The sequence below is a fragment of the Molothrus aeneus genome, chromosome 3 (assembly GCF_037042795.1).
Source record: "Molothrus aeneus isolate 106 chromosome 3, BPBGC_Maene_1.0, whole genome shotgun sequence".
NCBI lineage: Eukaryota > Metazoa > Chordata > Aves > Passeriformes > Icteridae > Molothrus > Molothrus aeneus.
The window spans coordinates 102,188,308-102,210,296 of NC_089648.1; the positions used below are offsets into that span (position 1 = coordinate 102,188,308).

The window sequence follows — 21,989 nt, forward strand, 5'->3', positions numbered from 1 at the left end:
ATGTGTTAGGAATACAATTTCAAGAAGTAATTTTCATTTTAGTAAAGTAAGTGCTGGGTCACACCACAAATGTCTCCTTCCTTACTCTTTGCCTGCCTTTTATTAGCATGGATCACCACCAGGGTCTCTCTACCAAAATCTCTTCTTCAGGAGGACAGGACCCGCCCCCTCCTCCCCTGCATTGCCAAAATCTGTGTTATCCCCAGTGCCTTTGAGGGAAAAAACATATGGAAAGAAAGGGAAATTGATATATTTTAGACCATCACATCAGCAGTAGCACCTGCCAGAATACCAGAACCCCATGCCCAAACAGAAAGTGGAGAAGTTATTGAGAGTCTGGGATAATTTGTTTATGACAGTACACACTGATATCTCATCTTCCTCTTCTTTCAAGATGTTCATAGAATATTAATGAATGGAAAAAGGAAAAGATGACTGTTAGAGGTCTTAAAAACAAGAGCTGAACAGCATATATGATTAAGGTCTTTTGTGCAGGGCAGTTGTTTGCAAGTGTCTCTGTGGAGCTGTATTGTGTTTTTCCATTCTGAGCTGTAACTTTCTCATTATTCTGAGAATTTTATGTTTAAAAAGGTTTCTGTTCATGGTATATTATCCCAAACCCTCTCATGTTGCTCTTTTTTAGAACCAAATTATATTCCTGCTGTGAAATTTCAGTATCGTATGGCCTAAACAGTGTACCTATATTGGGCAGTATTTCTTTCTTTCAGATATGGGCCTGTCACTTTATTTTTGTTGAAGCATGATCCCAAATTCTCCTGGGGAGCTGGGCTAATACAAGACCATCAGAAATAAGGGTTTATGTTACACCCATGGCAGTAGGGCACGACCACCTATTCTAAAAAATTGGCCCAAAGATTAAAAGCTTTTTGCCTGAACATCAAACTTGGAAAAAGACACATCTTGTTTTAAAATTACAGCAGGTCACTGTTTTGGAAACCACCAGTCTGAGACAAGTCACACATGGTGACTTATGCAGACCAATAACATCTGTGTTTCTCTAACTTGGTTTATTTCAATGTTTTCAAGAGAAAGCATACAGTATTTCTATAATATTTTATATGTGACATATAAGTACTTTAAGTCCTCATAAAAAGTAGCCTTTTTTTTACACTCCCTAGAAAAAAATCAGTTCTTCCTATACTGACTAAATCTTAGTAATTTTTTATATTTTCTGTCAAAATATCTTCATTATTTGTGACATTTATGCATATTATCCTTGATTGCTTGATAGATTTTTTTTTTTAATCCCAAGTTATATAGTTGGGAAACTTCTCACCTTTAAAAAAAATAGATGTTGCCATCTTTAATTCTTGAATGTGATACAAGATTAATTTCAGTCTCAGAGAAGTGATACCTTTTGTCATTTTACAGTCCAGGAGACAAATCTTCTGCTGTAATTATATATATGTGTGTGTATATATATGTGTGTGTATGTATGTATATATGTATATTTATATGCATGTATATATATATGTAAAACTCTTCTAATAAAGCCTATAAAAGCATATGCTTTTATAAAGCATATAAAACTCCTTATATAAAACATATACATATTGCACATGTACATATATACAATATTCTGGTATTTGAATATAATTCCAGAATCACAGTTTTAGTGTGACTTCTGAAGATAGTTTGATATCTGGCTTTTTGTGTAACTTGCAAAGAATTAAAGTCTTGTTCTTAGAGTGAAGTTAAACAGTGCCCTGATTTGTGTACTTTTATGATTTCATATTCCAAGGGGATGCATTTCCCAATTAGAAATTTTTAGCATTTTCCACAGTCAATTTAATTTGCACATTTCTCATTACTTTAGGATAGTCACAGTAGTTTCTTAATTATGCAGACTGTGGTGAAATCATGCAGTTGTTAATGGAGACAGTCTTTAAAAAGAGATCAATTCTGATATCAAAATACATTGAAAGGAATAATAGAGATTTTCCATCTCAGAAAGCAGCAACACAAAGAAGGGAAATATAACAGCAATGATAATGCATGTATATGTATATATATGTAACTTTTTTTGTACAATATGACATTGCCTTTCTCCTCCTTGTCTTGAACATCACCACCACAACAGCCGCTCTTTGCTGATGATGTTTAATTGCACTGCTCTTCCATCTATCACTCCTAGACTCCTGATATCTAAGGTGCAGTGGGGACTGCCACCCTCCCATACTGAACTTCTTCAATTCCTCTTTCAATAGGTTGTGCTTCTGCCTCATGTCTCATGAGATATTACAGATTCCACGAGGTCCTCTTTTAAGAGTAACAAATGTCAAGTCATGGATTGGAATAAGAAGGGAGACAAATGTGTAACAAGGAAGGAGAAGGAAGCAGAGAGTTAGAGAATAATTAGGGAAGAAATGTGCATTTCAAACATAGAGACAACTTGGAGAACTTCCAAAAGGTAGAAGGAGGAAGGAAGACAGAAAGGAAATATTCACAATGTAAAAGGAAAATTAATAGACAAAAAAGATAATTTTAAACCATGTTTATTAGTGGTATGGAGACTCATGACCCAGCACAACAAACATAAATGGAAATATGCATCCACTCCAAGTTAATACAGTTCAGATAAACTTTATAACCTTTGTTATAATAATAATGTATATTAATATCGATAATGTACAGATTTTAAAAGTAAATTTTCCAGGTATGCTATAACCGTCTTTCATTTCAAATATAATATTTTTTCAGCAGAGAATATAACCATAAAAAAAATCAGTCGGCTAGGTATAAAATTGGTAACCTTGACAAAAATAATTATAGGACAAAATTGATGTCTTTGTATTTTAAATAATTTTTGATTGGCAAATCAAGCAAAAAATCCATAACATTTATAGTTTCTGTAGTATGTTGTTTCTTTACCTCCAAATCTTTACTTAAACTGGAAATGACTGCCTTGCTTGCTCATGGTTGGGCTTTTTGGATTAAATAAATTAGATTCAAAATGAAACCTAAGGATCATGCTGCTGTATTGTCAGTCACTTGAACATTATTAACTTGCCTTTTAAAAAGTTTTGGTAGCATATCCAGACTTCTGTATTCCTTGATTAAATAATAAATTGAATTATTGGAATTATTCTTGTTCAAGGGTTCAATCCATTAAAAAGTTTTTTGTGGTTTTTTTTTTTTTCTTTTTGCTAAGACTTTTTGTTTGTGGATTTTTATAGATTTTATAAATTATACAGATAAACAAGAAGAGAGCTATATGAATTCCATGTGCAGTTCATTTTCCCTTGGTTGAGCACTGTATCATTATATTTTATTTGTTAGTGTTATGGGACATCAGTGAATGTACTCATCTTTGCACATGAAAAATGTGAACAAGCAAACACTTAAGTCACTGTAACTGTGAGCAGAAACTGGCTTACTCCTTTTTTTCCTTTGAGTGGGTGGTACTGAAGTGTTTATGAAATCTGTGACACGTTTGATCAGATTTGATATTAGGTATTAAACCTAGTGCTCCAGTAAATTTGTTAGCTACAGTCCCCTCTGATTTCAGTTCAATGCAGTATTCTCATTTAAAGCCTTCAGTAGATTACAGCTGCCTAGACCATGCAAGACCACTCAACTGACCTGGCAGTGTCATTGAGTAAGAATCCAAGAGTTACTGATGTGGAAATGGACCTTGCAACATTTCTAGTCCAATGTCCTGCTCAAAGCAGTCTCAGATCTGAGATCAGACCAGGTGTTCAGGTTTGTGTCCAGCTGAGTCTTGTAAATCTCCAAGGACAGAGACTACTTGACATGTCTGACCAGCTTGGCTGTCTTCAGAATGAAAAATTTTCTCTATTTTTTACATTTTTGTCCATCATGTCTTGTTCTCTCTCCAGGTACCACTAGAGAGGATCATGGCTTTAGTTTTCTCAGGGACCACCTTGTAGGTTTGAAGAGCTGTTGTGTCCCCAAAGCCACCTCTTCCCCAGGCTCAAAAGCACTATTCCCTCAGCTTCTCCTCACAGGGCATGCTCCAGCCCCCGAGCATCTTGGTGGTCCTTCACTGACCTGACTCCAGTTTATCAGTCTTGGGTGGGGGGGGTACCTTGCCACAGGATCTGGGTGTCATCTGAGCACAGAATAGTGGAGGTTAATAATTTCCCTGGATTCTCAGATGCTGCTGGCCTTTCCTGCCAGGGCAGAGATGGCTCACATCCTGTCTGCCAAGATCTTCAGCTCCTTTTCAGCAGACCTGTTCCCCAGTCATGACAGAGGGTCTTCTTCCCAGGTGCAGGACCTTGCATTTTTTGTGGAAATTTGCAACCTTTTCTTCTGGCCCATTCCTCCAGCCTGCTTAAATTACTCTGAATCATAGCCCTGGCCATTAGCCCTTACCCACTAACTTGGTCACCAAGGCAAAAAAAAATCTTACCCAAAACACTTTTTACCAAGAGACATCTTAGTTATCTAAAAACAAAAGCCTATGTAAGATGGTCACCCACAAGTCAACCTAGCAGTGAGAACAAAAGAGCTCATGAAAGCTAAGCCATTCTTAGTCCAAATTAACCTAATTTTTTATTGAAATGGTCATTTTTAGTGCCCTCATGTGACCTTCACTGCTCATTTAGTGCAACTTCGGCATTTTCTTAGCTTCTGAAAAGGTTTTCTTGAGAAGAACACATGATCTAAACCACCTTTGTTGAAAGCAGTACCAAGCTTGTTTGAATTGTCAAATAATACTATTTTCAGTCTTTCCTTATATACTAAATCCCACTCATAGTTTTTTCAAGTGGCAGAAATCCTGGAGCCAGGATTATCTTTAGCAGACAGGTACATTCATAGACATGCTGTGCTTTTTTTCTTCACCAGACTATACAGGGATTTTTGTGTCATGAAAAAGAGAAAAAAGTAAACATATTTCTGGCTTTCTTCCCCTTCAGATGTACAAACCAAACTCTGTAATTCATACAGTAAACTCAGGGGTGCCCTTTTGGAGGCAGGTATTAACACCTCTTCATCAACTCACACACCAGAAAATTTCTTCAGTATTTCATTTATATATTCATATATAAATATGAATATACTTCATTTTGGGTCAACAAGAGTTTCTTTCCAGTTGGATCACAGTTTGTTTGTGGTCACTAGGGTGAGGGGTCATTGCTCACACAATGGCAGATGAGTCAGTCACTATTAAGAGTGATCAAGGTTCAGCCCCATGCATTGAATTTAGGCTGAATGAATATCTTGTATATATCCTGCCCCATAAGCTGCTTAGCTCCATAGACATACATGATCCTTACATTTTCCTTGCCCAGTGTGATAGGGATAACCATGGAAAAAAGAGGATATAGGCTGAGGACAGCCAGTAGAGCAGTCAGCATCGCCAATTCTTTCTCCCAGCTCTGGTTCAACATTAATATGCTACTGAATTTGAAATTAAAAATCTAGTTATGTTGTCTCTATCACCTGTATTCAATTACTGCCTTTTCTATTTCCATTGCTTTCAAATGTTACTCAGCCTACTGAGCTCTTTTAGATCATTTTGGAATGAGATCACTGGGCTGTCAATCCCCAAAAACCCCTATTATTCCAGTAATGTTTCCCTGCATGACTATAAAGTGTGCCCACATCCATTGCTGTCTTTCATCCTCAGTCACTGATTAGCAATAGATTTCTTTTACCTTTCTGATCTTTCTCATAAATCAATGCCTCCAGGACTCCTTATCACTTTGTTTCCATTTCATGGTCTTGCTCTCTTTTCATCAATATCCTCTGAAGCTTTCCTGTCCAGGACTGTGTCCTCCCACAACTGCTACAAAGAGGCATTGTATTTTTTTTCTATCTGATGATGCCTTTACAAAAAACAGTCCATGTTATTTCACTTTCATTTAGTTTATTTATGACTATCTTAGTCTGAAAAGAAAAAACTCTGAACAAATACTGAACTGGAACATATTTCCGTAGTCCTCTGGTAACCCTGGCAGCTTCTATTCTCTTATGGATTGCAGCCTTGTTATTTTCTTTTCAAAGTAAACACTCTATTTGCTTTATTTGTTTGTTGACTGGTCAAACATGTTAATAGCAACTCAGGAGAACATTGCAACAGTAAGCAAAGTTATACAGATTGAGAGCTGAGATAGCAGAGTTGATTTTGCCATGAACATTCTAACCTGAATTTTGCAATAGCTCTCTATCAGATTCTAGAGACCCTAGACAAACACCCAACATTTGCTCACAAAACTCAAACTGGAAAAGAAACCTGAGACTTCTTCCCATTTAGATTTGGAGGAGTGGCTGTAATTTTCCAAATTTTTTTTCATTTTAAAGATTTACAGTTTGTTTTTTTTTATTAAACTGAATTAAAAAAAAAAAAAGCTCAAGTGAAAAATTTCAAGGGTCTCTATCATCTTTAATGATCTCACTTCTCTGTGATTAAAAAGAAGACTGTGTTAAGGGTCTGAATAGAAATCAGAACAGCTAGTTCTCTATTTTGTTCAAAACACTATTCCCCTTGATATGAATCTTCTGGTCACAGCAATGTTTCCCTAAATCTACTTGCACTTTGTTCATTTTTTTTATGTTTGGAAGGCATTGTATAGGAAATTCTGAGACTATTCCTGCTGCAGCTTTGAGCAGATGAGAGAAAGTGTACCTCATTAGTTCACAGTGACAACAGGACATTCTCAGGCACTCGAATACAATAAAGCTAAATTTTATGCAGTGCCTCACAAAATGAAAGAAATACCATGTGTTAAGTTCTTGTCAATTCTTCTACCAAAGGTAATGATTTTACAATAATTTCTTCCCAGTTTCAAGTGTCACCTTTGTACTCCTGTTTTAGAGCTCTTTGCTGCTGTCCATTTTACATATGCCATCAGTATCTTTTCATCTTTGTCACAAGCTCCACACCTCAGTCACCTGAGCTCCTCTCAGGCAGGAAAATTTCTCATAAAGCCACAAGGGACCTCTATGCAGTTGATGAGGACTTCAACAGCATATTTACTGCTTTTAAGTGTTCGAAGTCATGGCCTTAATATTACTCCTTTTTTATGCATTGTGAAATTTTAGTGAATTTTAAAAAAAAAATCAAATATCCTTTATATCTGTTAATGTTTCTTTCCTTATGTTTGGTGCTCTATTTTTATCTTCTCCTTTGTGTTTCCTCATTGCATCATATTTTATTGCACCTCAGACACAATAATGGTCATATGCCTCATACCTGACTATTTCTATGCCCAAATTTGTTGGAATATTTACTGGAAAGTTTCCAAAATCACAAGGGCAACAAATAATCTTCATCAAACAGAACAGATGGCAGAAAACCTTTGTATTCCTTATGGCATTGTTGCTTTAGAAATTTACAGGTCCAGATGCTAAGAAAAGGATGGAGCTTTGTTCACTGAGACCAATATCTGCTGCTTGTTCCACACTGTGTTAAAATTATGGTAAATATGTCATCTTTTTATGACCCAGTAACTTGGGTTTATATGTGCAATTGCCTGTGGGCCTTTGTTTCCCTACTTCATTTTAATAAGAATATTGTGGGCTCAAATGCAATCTCAGAATTGTAGCAGTCAGAAAAATCCCATCCTATTCATTCTGTTCTTAGCTGATGAACTCATATTGAGTTCATATTCATCAAGCCAGGCTAAGTGCTGAGAACTGAGCAAGAGTTCTCACCACTCACACCTTGAGGCCTCAGCTTCTTTAAGGCAGGATAGATACAATGGCAGAATTGAAAAAGAAATGGAAGATTACATGATTCCTAGGATCTTGTTTCCACAGATATTTTTAGGAATATATTTTTTACTTCAACAAAGTTTCACCTGACAGTCTCTTTTCTACAAAAAACTAGTGTAGCCCAGTACAAGCATACAAGAATCCCTCCAAAGTTGCTATTGCCCTGTTTTTAAACTACAGTATCCAAACACTGATCTACTGTAGACTAACTTTGAAATCCAATGAAGTCTCTTTCCTTTACCTGCAGACTGAAGATATTGATAGCTGTAGATAAACTTACCTGGGAGGAAGATAAATAATTACATGCAATGATGAAGAGCAGAGGAGTTGCCTCAAAGGCATGAAAAGATATAGAATAACATGATAATGCCAAGTCAATGCTTTCTGAAAGCAAAGTAGGGAAAGTTGCTCAATCTACTTGATGCACAATGAATTCACATTTTTTGGAAAGTTGTGCAACACTTGAATTTAGTTCAGACTATCCTTTCTTTATTTGAATCACACTTCCTACAAATGTTAACTCACATACCAGTACTTCACCCACAAAAATAGAGTTGAATAATATTGCTTGGGTTGGAAAGCTAAAACACAGCACGGAAGTGTCAGAGTCAAGGTTTGTCACTGTCAGTCTGCCCTCGTGTGAATGTATGCATTATATCTTTAATTGCATACTGGTTTTCCCAAAGAACCTTGCTTCACTGGTCACAAAAGTTTGAAAATTCTCAGTGAATGGCAAAAAAAGGGCTCAGCTATTCAAAAGACACTTCTGCTAAAGGAAAGATGAAGACTTTTTGGCCAATAGATCAAAACTGATTAAAAAGGAAGTTACTTTTACTTTATAGAGGTGAAGCAGGTGAATATATAAGGTTGGCATTAAAGTGTCTAAATACTGGTAAGTTTTTAACATGGAAGTCAGTTGGAAGTATCCTGTTTCCTTCCACAATTTTTAAAATATTTAGGTATTTAAATGCCAAGAAACTTTAAAAGCATCAAGCTGTTTGACTTCTACTTACATTAATAATAGCTGCCCATGCATTCTTCAGCAGCAGCACAAGTTTTCCTCCATATTGCATTTTATAATAGAGATTATAATGCACAGTTTGAAACAAATTATAAGATGGCCCAATTGCACAGATAAATTATGAAGTAAGCAAATGTTTTTAGTTGTGTTTAATTGGTAGTCAGTAGAGCTATTGGAGGAAAAAAGTTATGCTAATTTCAGTACTAGGAAGATAGCAACAGAAGGATAAGAATATTGTGGATGATCAGGTAGTTCCAGCATGTGGAGCATAGTTGGAAGATCATTAAGAACAGGAAACCACACTGCTCCCACTCAGCCTCAGTGTGCAGTGTTTTTCTCTGATTATAATTATTTGTCTTTCCTTATGATTATTCACCATCTGGAAGAGTCTTTAGATGACCAAAACCAGGAGATGGGAGGCAAGACCTGAGGAAGAATGTCACGTACTTAGCTCACATACTCCAGAAGAAAAGTTAGATGAATCAAAAGCAATCAGTACCATCACTCAGGACTTTTGACCATGTTCTGAAGACAAAAAAAAGAGAAGTAAAGTAGTGGCCTAAATGTTATCTTCCAAATGCTCAAAGCCCTGGTATTTATGATAGCCAGAGTAAAAAGCACAAAGACAGTCTCTATTGGGCATAAGGTTTTCTAGGTAAATAATCAAGTTGAAGGCTTGATGAGAATAAACAAAGATTAATCCACTTTCTATTGTTATATCTATTCCGTAAACTGGTGGCTTCTAAGCAATTAGATACTATGTCATCCAATAAAGCTCACTTCTATCCGTAGCTAATCAGCAGCTTAAGCTCCACCATAGACAGGCCTGGTCAAATTGATTCTGAGTGCCTGATATAAAATCTGACTACTTTGCCTTCTATCTACAAAGCAAAACTCCCAAATCAGAAAGTCAGTTTTAAAGGCATTTACATTAGAGTTCCACCTAGCAAACCGGTATGGTATGAATGCACAAAGTAGATGCAAATGAAAGGAAGAAAAATCTTCAGAGGAAATACAGTCATGTGGTAAGATTCGTGCAAATGATTTGAAATATAAAGGGTATAAGACTCATTGGGTTGCCTGCACTTTAAAACTCTGTCTGCGAAACACAGAAACATTTTCCCTGTGTGTGACTCCATAACTTATTTTATGTCCAGTCATGGAGCTATTACAGGTTTTAACAAATAGCTATTTTATGCTTTAAATTGAAATATCTGGGCAATCTTTTTTTGTGCAATTCATAGGCATCTAATCTGCAAGAAAACAATTTTATTTCTGCCTTTCCAGTCTCATTCTAACATTTCTTATGTGTGTGCTTAAATAAGTCTCAGGTTTTATGAATTTCTACCTGACTTGTTGGTTTGACTTTATTTTTCCTGAAAAAAATTTCACCTGCTTTATTTATTGTGTGTTTTTTGTCAAAAGCAGCATAGCTAGCTTCAGTTTTATTTTGATAAATTGCTAAATAAGTATAGGTTTGAACTACAAATTCAATTACAGAAGGTAGGATGAAAAACAGAGCACTTAACAAAGCAATTACAGAAACAGATTATTAAAACAGAAAAGAAACTTGACCTAGGTATGTAATGTTTTTACTGTAGCTTGAAGTTTGAAGCAGCTAAGCTTTGATCCTGCAAAGGCATGCTCAGAGGCTTGCTTTATCTCACTAAAATCAAGGGGGCTCTTTGCAATGCAAAAGAGCAAGCAGGTGCATCCATCTTTCTAGTACCATAGCATAAATGTGCCAGTAATGAAAAGTGTGCATGGAAGCCCAGTCTCACTGTTTAACAGTTTTTAGAGAAAGTAATGGAAATTATGTTAATCTGAACTCCACATTGTTCTTGATTTGTATTGTATTTGCTAAAGATAAAAAAAGACTGAGTCTGAAGAACAAAAAAAAAAATATGGTACTAAAGAGAAAGAATATAATACTGAAGAGACAATCACCTTCATGATGTGCTTCCACACAAGAATTGCTCACCACAATATGACTTTTGATTTTTTTCTTTTCTTGAACCATTGTCATTACACAGAAATTCATGCAAAACTAATTTAAATCAGGCAAACCATTTACTCTTGCAAACTTTGGATCACTGAGGAAAAATTAACAGATCCACTTCCAAGAAAAGGAGCCTTTTATATTGTTAAGAACTTTGGTGAAAATAGGGCAATGATTGTCACAGGGTTGATTCTGACCATGCTTAGTCTCTGCAGTGATTTTTCCCATCTGATCAATTCTCAGCAGTTTAATGGTACCAGATGGCTTAGTAGATAAGACAAAAGATTTTCTCACTCAAGTCTGTGGGAAAACACATATTTATGCTAGTGAAATTAGGCTTTGTTTTGGTTTTTAACTTTCTTTTCACTTCTGGCCCAAGTAAAAAGAGATAATATCTTGGTTTATGAAGACAATGAGACTCAGGTGGTGTGATTACAAAAAGGTCCAAACCAGCATTTCATGCATCTGCCAAACACTTTAGATGGTTAATTTACAGTTTAACAGGACACCATGAATACTGATGAGTTTAAAGCTATGAAGAGATTATCGATAATCTAACAGATTATCTATTATCTAACTATAACAGATTATCTATAAACAACAGAAGAGATTATCTGTAACTAACAAACTACATTTGTTTAAAATGCATTTCATTATTTTATTTAAAACCAAGCATTCTGTCTCTAAATAAGTTGGTAGACACAGAGAAATTATGTTTATTGGTGGAATTGCAAACCTGAGTCATAGAGATGTTTACTGCTAGTTCTTGTAACTGATGTTTTCATTATTTTGCAATTTTAAAAGTGAGCTGATGATTTAAAAAAAATTTAGCTTAAATATAAAGTGGTTTATATATTCATTTATATATTTATAAATATATTCATTCATATATTTACTCATATATTATATTTTCATTTATATATATTTGATTTATTTCACTATTCTTTTTCCCATGCTCTGCTACAAGATGAAAATTAGTTACCAACTCAGTTCTTTGCCCAAAAGATTGGGCAAAGAACCCTTTGGAGTGGGGTTTTTTCAATGGTTTGGTTTTTGTTTTAATTGTGGCTCATCTCCCTTATCCATTTTATTCCTATATTTGAATTTGGATTCTTCTATAAGGCAATAGTGTCTTCTTTGGTAGTGCAGTAGTGTCAGTAGGACAACTGCACAGTTCTTTTTCAGTTTTCATAGTGGTTGGATATTCTAATTCCTGTGCAGAGAAAAAAAAAAAAAAAAACAAAATATTTTTGCAGTGAAATTATTTTTATTAGATAAATGTTCAATTCTACACTAGCTGTGATACTCTTTTGGTGGCATGAATCACACCCATGTGAAGGACACACCAACAAAAGGACAAAAATGAGCTGGTTAGAACTGCCCATTTGCAACATTAAGGACATTTCACTTCAGAGAAAAATTCTATACCAATGGATTACATATTTTATAATTCTCTGGAAGAGAAGTCTTCTACATATAAAATCTATGCTACATCACTTAATTTTCTTAAGTGGATGAGGGGGAAATGCAGCAAAAAGTCACTTATCTTCTACTAGTTCAACTATTGCCAACTCATGTGTGTCAGTTTTAGGAATAATAACTGGAAAGACTGAGCAGGGAATAGCTCCAAGGTATATAGTTTGCCCTAATACATACAGATGGAAATTCTAGGGCCAACACAGGTCAGGCTTGTATGATCTAGCACTGCAGAAATACAGTGAAAATATAAAGTTGCTATATATTCCCAAGACAAGAGTTCTCAAATGGTAAAATATTTTTACCCTAAATTTCAGCTTGCCTTCACTCTTTGTGTATTCTTTCCCTCTAAGCACTTGTAACCTTGGATACTTGCCAGCCTGCTAGTAAAAATCCTGATCATGCAATCCTTATTCAAACAAATCTGTTGTTGATTTTTATTAAGCCTGTTCTGCTCTCTTATATTTACCTACACATTGCTACAGTGTCTCCAAAGGACACAGGATACAGACATATATGCTGGGGAAAATATAACTCTTGATTTGGGAAATGATCATGAACTTTTCAATCAAGCAGAACTTACACAAGAAAAATAACTTTTTTTTTTTTTGTTTTAAATCTATTGGCCAAGCTACTATGTTATTGTCCCACATTACAGCTGTTGAAGGTAATGTTCACTTTTTTTAGATTGAGGTACAAAAAATTTTGTGCTCACGTGTAGGTGTGAGGAATCATGTGCATGTGCCTTAGTCTTGCCTTTTTCAAACCAAAAATAGGGTGCTTGAATCCAAATTGCTTCAGTACAATATTCTCTAAATAACTACCCAAGATGATCATTATCTTAAAATTATTCCTGGGAAATGCTTTTGCCTGTGCTTAACTCTCTACTCATGAGTAACAGCTCAGTAGAATTATCAACACACATTAATGAAAATTACTTTTATAGTTCCTTTAGAAAACTAGTACAATAAGTAATACCAACATCCTTAGAATATTTTGAGTTTTGGAGAAACACAGAGTGATTCTAGTTTAATATAACATGTTTGGCTTATATTGAAAATTATATTAAAATCAGTTTTGTGTCTTGAAGTAGGTAAATTAAGGAAGTACAAACTGCCCTTTCTGCAAGTGGAATAGATTTATATCATAGCTAGTTAGACAAGAGCATAAGAAATAGTTCAAGAAAAATTATGTTGTCAACTAAGATGAATAGCAAAAAATCTCTTCTAGGAAAAAAAAATCACAGGATCAGATTAAACTGGGACAATGAAAAAGAGACAGAAAACTGGCGAAAAGAAAAAGTCAAATTAAGATAACCTATGGATAACAAACACGCAAAAAAACCCCCTGAGATACAATGAATGCCATTTCATCTGGAAAGATAAAATAAGTTATCTGATGTTTTAAAAGTTACAGAGAAGAACTTGTGGTGGAAATGGCTTCCTCAAATCTTTTGATGAACAAAGTGGATTGACTGTCAATCAATTTAACAGCACAGGAAGAGAAACTACTTGAGGCTGAAGCAGCAGATTTGTATTATCAAAAGACTAGACATTCGCTTTAATACTTTTTTTTAATTACTTATTTTTATATATGAGTTGAACTTGAAATCAGCAAAAGGAGAGAAAATGTTAAAAAGTTGTGAAACATTTTAGTTCTAAAGACAATTATGTAGTATTTTGTACCTTTTTGTAATAGAACACCAGTAAATTTTAATCCGTTTTTCAATACTATTTAGATACTTACTGGTATTTTTGTGCATATGTGAACCAAGAAAGAAATTATCAACAAGCAGCACTTTATGTAGGAAGGCTTTGAGGTCTCAAGAGACTAGCTCTGTTCTAGAAAGTATTATGCTGCCTAATTCCCATGAGGACAACTTACCTAGTGTAAACATCAGTAACCAATAGGCTTTCTTGAATGAAGCTGGAGAAAGTTTAAAAAGGCTTTCAAGATTTGCAAAATTCTTTCCCAAAGAGAAGAGGGCTTTCCCATCAGAACAGAAGCAGCTAGGTGCCCTGTAATTTGGAACCAAAGTAGCCATGCTGGTTGTATATATGGGTTGGCAGATAAGGGAGACAAGTTTGTACTAACCCAGCCGGGAACTTGGAAAATCCCACTTCCATTATTAAGCATCATATATTTTACCTCATGTCCATACCATCCAAATACTTTGTTTGTGTTCAATGTTAAGGTCATGAGTAATTTTGCTTAGTTTAAGTGTGAACATTCAAGATGGAAAAAATAATAATTTCCAAGTCTAAATTCAAAGTAGCATCCAAGCTTCATGGGTGAAGCCTCTGTTTTGAAGATGAGTGTTTTAAACCAACTATAACTATTCTGGCTTTATGCCTTCTCAGCACAGGAAGAATTTATTTCTTATCTTTTCAATTATCTCCAGGTCAAACATTATATTTACTAAGGACCTACAATTGAGCATATTGGCAGGATTCCTCTAGAACACTCTTTCTTAGCTGTGTGTTGTAACACAAAGTTCTGCACTGGTGAGATGTGGAAAAAACACAATCCTTTTGGCCGCCATTTCTTTCATATTCTTGGCTGACAAAATGCAACAGGGGAAAAATAGAAGTTGTTTCACCAACATCTTTCCGCAATGAGTTTGTTGGTTTGTTGGCTTGGTCACTCTTCTGAAAATGCTTGCTTTTACTTGGATTTGATGTTCTTGAAGGTCTTTTCCAACCTTAACAATTCTGAGTGCTGTACTCTACAATCATATATCCTTCACATCCGAGGAAGGAAAGGCCACTTAACACCTTATTTGGTAGCCAAGGGCAGGGGCTGGGCTTCAGGACCCTTATTCCTGTTTAAGAGATGTGACGCCTACCACCTGAAGATGCCTGCTTGTAAGGAAAATGGAGTTGTAGATTGACCCTGCTCTGGACTGGTTTAAGCATCAAATTGTTTCAGCTGCTGCTAAGTGCAAATCCCTCTTGTACACATGTAGATGTTCCATTTGTTCAAGGGAACAGGGGCACCTGATTTTATATTGCAAACCCAACTCCAAGTGCTCCTCTTCTCAGCAGCACAATGCACTCCTCAGTGCAAACATTACACTTGGCTCCAAGTGTGGAAGTTTTAGGCATTGCAGCATTAAATTGTATCTGCCTGAACCCTTTCCTAGTTCTTAAGACAAGTGAGTCTGAGCATGTATTCTCACATTCTTCAATTTCCTTTCATTAGAAAAAAGTTACAAAATTGCCACAAGATTTAGATTATAAGAAAAGGCAGAAAAACCAGAAAAAAGTGGCCATATGCTGCCTGCATAAATGACTAGAAGATGCATATGAGTTCAGAGCAGAGGAAATTATTCCTAACACCTGTGAAGGATGTATTTCAAAGATGTTTAGGATAATTTCACTTTGGAGATTAATGTTAAAAGGGAAGTGAGTGGTTGCAGGATGGAAAGACGATTTGTGAATGTTATCTGGGATGGAATCTTTCAGTTTGGGAAAGAATTGTAGATGCCAGGGCAATCTTAGGGCTATTTTGCACTCAGATATCATACTTGTAATTTGATGGAGAAATGATAGAAAAATGGGTAAGGAAATTATTTAACTCAGGAGCAGTGCAGTTATTGAGACATATTTCATACAAACAGCATCCCTGTTACTGGCTATAAATGCCTTTTGGCTTCTACTTGTGAAGTATAAATGCATTTTATAACCCTCCCTCCTCACTTGTGTTCTGAGAGGACATATCCTGTAGAAAAGGTCTCTTCTTTAAAAGGATTAAGGGGACAGAACCTTCACTGCGGTAGTCACATTGCAAAAGGAGAAAGAGAAGACAATGCTTGCCTCTGTGGCAAACAAGACATCATCCACTCAAGTTCCACCACTTCAGAGGCTAAGTGCAGAGTTAGTTGTCTACTCAAAAAGATAATAAATAATGCAATTAGATTTAAAGATTTCAGATTATTCATTCAGAGTATTCAGCAAGCACTGAGAAAACAAATCAGCCTGGAGAGACAGAAGACCACACTGGAAAATATTTGCTATATAGAATATTTTTAAAGTACATGGGAAAGAAAGGGAATAAAATGAGGGTCAGCAATAAGAACATTGACATAGTGTGTGGACATAGGAATACTCTGTGTTTTTCTTACCTAGATGTTCCATCCCTTCCCACCATTAGACTGGATTGCCATGAGGCAGTGCTTGCAGATTGTTCAGATAATCCAACATTAAAAACCCAGTGATGCCTTAACTTGCGAGAGAAAATTTTCAGTTCCTCCTTTTCCATTGCCTTTATTGCCATGAAAAAGCCATGTGGTTCCTTCAGATGAGCTTATACCATGTTTTCTTTTATTGCTGCTAAAGCCCTCCTCTGCTCTCTTAAGTTTTTGACCAGGCTCCTCATTGCTCTGCTCTGCTCATAAAAAATACAGCTGCCAAAATAGTCATGTCAGTTGATATTACAGGTTTGCTTCTGTTCTGAAGCTCTTTCTCCTTCTCCTGTTTCCTACTACATCAGAGTCAGCCTTTATGTTTTTGCCATTGTGCTCACCTTGGAACCTGTCCATCTTCACATCATTTAGCTGCTGTGGTAGGAAACACCTTTCAAGTTCCCTCTATGTTGCCCTTTAATGCTACAATAAGCTCCTCAAGTTGGTCTTGCCATTAACAACTAAGGAAAGAAAAGTTAAAAAACACCAAAAAAAGAAGATAGCACTCTGGTATGAATTCACTAGCAAATAGGATGGCTGATATAGATCAGATATTTAAAGTTTTCTAAAGCCATTGGGACCTGCATACTTAAATGCATGATCTTCCTTTCTCTATTTTTGTCTTATCATTCTTCTCCTCTTTTGCTGCCATCATTTACTGTATCTTGGCTCGGGCAAAATATTTCTTGTGGCAAGTTTTCCACCTGCAAGGGAATGTTCATAATACAAACACAATTGAATTTTTGTTTTGATGGAGCCCTCTAGGAACTTGACAAAAGATATGTTATTATTATAATATTTTACAAGTTTCAACTAAGTGTTACATAAACCAGTTAAACTACATCTTCATACAGGAACAGGTTCTGTGGTCATATAATTTTGCAAAATATTAAAAAAATTTGAGCTACCTGATGACACAAATCAAGTCAGTTTGAAGTAGGCTCTGTCCATCCTCTATTAAGCAAGACATCACTCCTAAAGCAAAAGTGCAAGTCAAATTCCACTGAATAATAAAGTGTATTGTATACAAAAAAAGTACTTCAGATTTTCAGTTTGAACAAAAGTGACAATTTTTCTCATTATATATATCATAGTTTAGAGCCATCAGGAAATAGCAACTTCCTTTTTAGTCTTAACTTTACTATTTTCCACATGTTTTATAGTACAGCTACCATTTACATGTATTTAAGTATTTTTCAGATAATGTAATACACTCTAACACTATCTTTTCTATTTGAAGTAGCTGAAATTTTAAAATAGCCTTTAAAACAACAGCAAAAAAATTAATTAAAGCTGAAAACCCAGTTTTCCAGATGTAAGAACCTTACATCAAATTATTCCATTTAGGATCTCTAGAAGCATTGAGCAAGCTCACTCAGTCCCCAAGCTCACATTTGCAGGAGGAAATTCAGAAACAGCTGAACAAATGCATATGTTAAGCAGCCTGACCTTGACTCTGTGCTCTGTACATGATGCTAGTGATGTCTTTGTGAGCTGTTGTTTCAGCTGAGCTAATGAGTGCAATTCCTAGACAAGATCAGACTGAGAGCTCAGGAGAATGCAGGTGACTCAGAGCTAATGCGATATCAGATGGAGCAAAAAAAAGAGCAAAGACACACACTCACTTCTGATTTCTCTGAGGGGGTAAACAGAAACACTGAAAAAAAAAGTCTATTGGAAGAGAGGGAGTGGGAAAAGATGCCTTTGGTAAGTGTAGGGAGTTAAGAGGTTTTGTGCTGCAATTCATTTTCAATATTTTGTGTAAAAGAACTGCTCAGAGCATCCTCAAGAGTCTCTCTCTGGGAAATCTCACTGTAGCAAGTAGCTGCTAATTCCATTTTAAATTAGTATGTGTTCCTGAAGTACAACTTTGGTCTTTTAAGAACATATCTACTGAATGCTTTAAGCCAAGTGTTCTTCAGCTGCTTGAAGGTAAGGGTGTGCAGCATGCTGGTTAACCCCTGGAGCTGCTCTCCAAGGCCTGCTCTGGGTTTGGTGCAAGGCTTGTTTTATCCTTAGCACACCAGACTGTTTTAATGGAAGCTACAACACTCAGCTGAAATCCTTACCCTACACACCAGCAAGTTGGGAATACTCAAAAGCCTTTGACCCAGCTTTGAAGGAGAATTTGGCATACTGCAGAGAAAACCAGAGGCTAATCAAGAGGAGTTTTACTGAGAAAGTCAATGATAGTGAACTAAGAGAAATCTTTTAGTGCATGAACCAGGTAAAAATCAAATTTTTTTTCACTTTTTTTACCATTAAAAAAACAAGAAACTCTTCTGTTTAGGTCTGAAAATACCCAAACTACAACTGAAATATTAAATGGATTTGAAATAGCTAGAAAAGGACAAAAAAAGGCTGTGAGTATAAAATAAGAAACCTGATGTTTTGCGTGTTTGGTTCTTTACCTTGAAGGTCAGATTGGAGAGGTGTGACAAATACATGGGAAAGTTGGACAGCAGTAATTCAAAACAGAATAAACATATTGTGCCTTTTTGACATTCTAATTGCATTTCTTCCTTCTGCTTCTTCAAATCACATCTGACACTTATATAGTTAGATTAATCTGATAGATTGTAAATGATTCCAGGGTTGTAAATGTATTTGGCACATTAAAAATATGATCATATTGGTCAAAAATATCTGCATCTTGTCCTTCTAAGGGCATTCAAAATTTTTTTACCAGTAAGTTGTAAAGTTTGCACTCTTTGCTCCAAACATTATTTAACATACTTGCTACATGGTTTGGATTTGTCATTTTCACTTGTCATGGCTAGTAGCTCTGATGTCCTTAGCATTCAATAATATGAAATAGTACTTTTTGCATCCCTGTATTATTTTCTGTGAATTTAAGACCTGTCATATTGACAAATGGTTAAGTCTATTCAACCCTGATAGGAGACTATGATTCTGTCCTGAAAAAGCTGGTTTTTCTCATCACAGGAAAATTTATCATATTTTTGCATGTTACTGATACCATTTTAAATTACAAAGATAATAATTTCAAATAATAAATAAAATAAATAAGTAAATAATTACACAGCAAACTTTATTCCATATTTTATAATTATATTATTTTTTTATTTTCTAATTATTTTATTGTGTTATTTTCTTTACCACAACACTTTCATAAACCATTTTTGGATCTATGTTTATTGTGGACAGACTTTATTTTCTTTTGGGGTTTTTTTGGTTTCATTCATTTTCATGTTTGTAATGGCATGATGGAATTTATATCTTGAGCTGCTGCTTGCAGTTTTCAAATAAAATGCTCTTCACAGTCTGCAACATCCTAGGTAGTGACACTGCCCTTTAGATTTTTATTTTAAAAGAAGGTAGAGAAGACATGTCCAGATAAGAGTTTTATATACACTGTTTTGCACCCTGTTTATGACAGTTCAGGATCTATAGTTCAGCTTATTCTATAGTCCAGGTATAGAATGTTTCTGATGTCATTGCATTTTATATTACTATATATTCTCATATATATATACTATATGTATATGAGAATACATATATGTAAACTCCACAAAGCAAGATTAAATGTAGATAGGAAAGAGTACTAATTCTCTGGTTTTGTTGTCTTGTTACATATTTTGTGTGAAAGCATTATAATTTTCACCATGCAAAATAAAATTATTTTTATAACCAGAAAGGATACATGCACCCTCTCCTAGTACATGCTGACAAATAAATCAGGTTGGAAGTTCCACTTGCTTAGCTGCATCAGATATTTGAAGTTGAAAACCTTTGTCCACACACCCCAATCCAAAGTAACAATACATGAAGTAAGACCAATAACAATAAGAAAACATTTTCATAAAAAAGATCATTAACCTCTTTCTGTTGAACTAGGTAGGAAATTTTTGTAAGTATTTGTTGGCAATTGCTTGTTGCTTCAAAGTAGCAGTACTTGTTCATCACAAGCACTACTCTGCAATTTCTCTGAACAATTCACCAACCATGAGAGAGCATTTGGCACCTATGTAGCCTTTTTCTTGTTAGTTCTGCTTGAGAGATTTGCTTCATGTTCTGTCTGGGGTGCCCAGATCCAGCAGCTGTGTGGGCCAGACCTGTGCTTCAGGAACTTATCACCTGCAAAACAAATCTTGTCTGTTGCCTACGAGCAATCAGAAGCAGAAAGCTGAGGTTTTCTCCAGTCTACAGGAAGCTGCATGCTAAACCTGAAGACAATGAGTTCTGTGCTGATTTGGGGGCTTTAAACCATTAAATTGCGGTAAATATATTTGACCTAGAAGACACTCTACTCATCTTCCTGTGGAACTGGCAGGTACAATCAGTGGAGGTAGACTGTTATTGTTCTCTATTGCTTTTGAGAGTAATTTGGGCACTAATTACATTTAAGAGGCACGAGAAGGACTTCATATTTGTTGCTCAATGCATTTCAGTCATTGGGTGGTTGTTGGATACAGGGCTATAAAAAGTAAAGATTTTTGTATGATAAAATAGCTGGGCAAAAATATCAGAGCTTGGTAATAGCAAAAGAATGCTAATCATTCAACACATTCTGCAATCCTATCTATATTCTCTCAGAAGATATAAATACTAAACAATTAAGGCCCACAATCTCTCAGCAAGTTGACTCTTATTATTTCTGTTTTGTAGAAAAACTGCAGGGTACAAAAATGAAACACTTTGGTTAAGGTCACAGAGTAAGTCTGCTGAAGATGTACAAATAGATTCAAACTCTGCTGATTCTTTTTTGTTTTTTTAACTGAAGAACAGGTTTTTTCTGCAACATTTCTCTCACTCATTAAACATCTCTTGCATAGTTTAAATTAAGAGCATCATTAAGAAGTGAAGTTAATTACCTTCTCTCCTTTTAAAAACTATTTGCTGATTTCTATATTGAAAAGATTCAAGCAGATTTTCTCATGTGTTTATAATGGAAAAATATCTAAACACAAATATGAAAATAATCATGCTGCTTTGCCATGTTCTCATGATATAAACAGCCAATAACACCCACAGCAACTTTATTAAGACAAAGATTAGCAAATATAGGAGTTTAATTGGATTTTGTTTTCAAACATATCAAAGCCCTAAAAAACTTGTATTTACACTATATTTCTTCATTATAGGGAAACCTGATGTTATGAAAATTAGGTCAGTGTTTGAAACAACAAAATTTCTGCATTTTTCCAGTGAAATGGGAGGGTAGTTTTTCACAGTATGTTATGAAAGAATTTCTAAAATCTCATTTTCAAAAGCATGTACAAGGCATGGAGAGGACAGAATTTGAAAGTAGGAATGTTAACAGCTTAATATAATACCCAGAATCTTTAGTAAAGATTCTCTCTCTGGTGTATTATTTGAATTTTCAGGTCCTTACATAAAAGTAAAACATTTAACCTACAGGCACTTATGGAAATATTTCATATAGAACCTAGAGAGTCAAAGTCTCATTGAAGAGGACTTAGGCAACAGCCTCATGTTACTAAGTCCAAATGTTAAGGCACCTGTGGGACATTCCACCCTCTCAGCTGCCGTGTAGACTTGCTGTCTCTGGAGACCTCTTCATCCAAATTGTTGATGGAGTCTCCAGCATGAAAATCCAGATTGGCTGCTTGGCTCTGAGGAAG

At 35.4% G+C, this 21,989-nt stretch overlaps 1 protein-coding gene across 6 annotated transcripts in view; it reads left to right on the plus strand.

The window, feature by feature from the left end:
• Positions 1 to 21,989, plus strand: part of FUT9 (fucosyltransferase 9) — a 97,715-nt gene that overhangs the window by 51,138 nt on the left and 24,588 nt on the right. The gene's annotated exons all lie outside the window — the stretch shown is intronic.